Below are 1,806 nucleotides of genomic sequence, written 5' to 3' on the forward strand. Positions count from 1 at the left end.
ATGTACTTTGACGAAACGTGAGTAATTCATAGTGATACCAACAGTGTTTGTCGGTATTTTGCATGATATGTTAAAGTCCTTCAGGGGGGCCATTAAATGACGAGCTGCGTTAGAGTAATGGTTAAGGTGTATGGCTGCTAAGTGAAAGAGTTTGGAATGCGATTTTCACTCTGCAGCGGAGTGTGCGCTGATATGAAACTTCCTGACAGGTTAAAACTGTGTGCCGGACCGAGACTCGAACTCGGGACCTTTGCCTTTCGAGGGCAAGTGCTCTACCAACTGAGCTACCTAAGCACGACTCACGAGGTATTGGCAGAAGTAAAGCTGTGAGGACGGAGCGTGAGTCGTGCTTGGGTAGCTCAGTTGAAGCCGGCACGGTAGCTCAGCGTGTTCGGTCAGAGGGTTAGCTGCCTGAGTTAATCGATCAACAACGAACTTAAACGGATGTCTTAAGACGTCCACCCCGACCAGATGCAACAAACAAAAGCGACCAAAATGAGATTTAAAAAAAAAAGTTGTTAGAGCACTTGCCCGCGAAAGGCAAAGGTCCCGAGTTCGAGTCTCGGTCCGGCACACAGTTTTACTCTGCCAGGAAGTTTCGAAAGGGTCTGGGTTCAAACCTTGTTCGGTGCTTAATATTTTCTTTATTTAAAAACAATATCGAAGTGTCTTACTTCATGAATTTTATTCGTTTGAATGTGATTTTTTGAAATTTCTAGTGGCAACTAAAATCGACCATATGGAAAGTTTACGCTATGGACTTTTACCTCTGCAAACTATTCAAAATTTCGTGCAATGTTTTACTACATTTAATGCTGCACAATAACTGCGTTGAACATCGAAACAAAACTGTCATTTATGGGGGGGAAGGTATCAGTTAAGAAGATGTGTAAAAATCAAATTTTTGGGCCAAATAGTTTTTGTGAAATCGAATGATAAGTGTGTCAAAGCAGTCGTAACACCATGTGTCTGCACAGGCGAGCAGTGCAGTGATGACCAAATCGCGCACAGCGCGGAATGCGGGGTGCACGTCTCTGTAGCAGCGAAAGGGTTAATGCGGCCGTGGTGGCTTTACTTAAACTGCGCGCTCCCCCCCTAAACGTAAGTTTGCGAACTATACTATACTATGGCGCTGCTTCTCTTGGCGCGTGCAACTGGCAACGCAGCAATCTCCCACGTTTTGGCGGGCATGCGCGAGCCGCCAAGATAAAAGAGTTGAACTATAGTGTCCTAAATGTGGTCTCCTTTACAAATGAACCACACATTCCTAAAATTCGCCTTCCCTACTCAGTCCCTACATGCTCGTTCTATTTCATGTCACTTTACCACGCTCCGCCTAGGCTGTGGGAGTAGACGACATTCCGTCAGAAATACTGACAACCTTAGGAGAGCTAGCCATGACGAAACTCTTCCATCTGACGTGCAAGATGTATGAGAAAGGCGAAATGCTCTCATACTTCAAGAAGAATATAGTAAATCCAGCTCCAGAAAAAGCAGTTGCTGACAGGTATGAATATTACTGAACTATCAATTTAATAAGTTGTGGTTGCAAAACACTAGCACGAATTATTTACAAAAGATCTAAAAGGGGTATAAGCCAACCTCAGGGATGATAGGTTTGGATTCTGGAGAAATTTAGGAACACTTGAGGCAATATCTTAGAAGGTAGGTTAAGTAAAGGCAAACATACGTTTAAAGCATTTGTACGCTTTGAGAAAGCTTTCGACAATGCTGACTGGCATACACTCTTTGAAATTGTGAAGATAGCAGGGGTAAAATACAGGAAGAAAAATGCTTTTTACAACT

The 1,806-nt window shown here is 43.5% G+C and overlaps 1 non-coding gene across 1 annotated transcript; it reads right to left on the reverse strand.

Moving 5' to 3' along the window:
• Positions 1 to 220: 220 nt before the first annotated feature.
• Positions 221 to 295, reverse strand: Trnas-cga (transfer RNA serine (anticodon CGA)). Its single transcript has one exon. It is a non-coding gene; the product is annotated as a tRNA-Ser (tRNA).
• Between the last annotated feature and the right edge of the window lie 1,511 nt (positions 296 to 1,806).

The sequence above is a fragment of the Schistocerca cancellata genome, chromosome 1 (assembly GCF_023864275.1).
Source record: "Schistocerca cancellata isolate TAMUIC-IGC-003103 chromosome 1, iqSchCanc2.1, whole genome shotgun sequence".
Classification (NCBI taxonomy): Eukaryota; Metazoa; Arthropoda; class Insecta; order Orthoptera; family Acrididae; genus Schistocerca; species Schistocerca cancellata.